The sequence below is a fragment of the Charadrius vociferus genome, unplaced genomic scaffold, assembly GCF_000708025.1.
Source record: "Charadrius vociferus isolate BGI_N301 unplaced genomic scaffold, ASM70802v2 scaffold315, whole genome shotgun sequence".
Classification (NCBI taxonomy): domain Eukaryota; kingdom Metazoa; phylum Chordata; class Aves; order Charadriiformes; family Charadriidae; genus Charadrius; species Charadrius vociferus.
This window is the reverse complement of record NW_009648453.1, coordinates 755134-755358: the sequence shown is the minus strand read 5'-3', so window position 1 is coordinate 755358 and position 225 is coordinate 755134.

Below are 225 nucleotides of genomic sequence, written 5' to 3'. Positions count from 1 at the left end.
CTGCGGGCCGGACTGAACGGAGCAACAGGCCTGCTACACAGCCACTCCCTCAGGAGTCACTCCATCGGCTTATTTACCCGTGTGAGTTTTATTCCCCTACAAAACCACTCATTTTTATTCTAAATAACAGGTTGAAAGGGAAGAGGGCGGACGAGGCGGACGAACGCGGCCGCCCCGCACCCACTTCGCAGCTCTTCAGCAGCGCCGCGGCCGGACCCGGCCCGC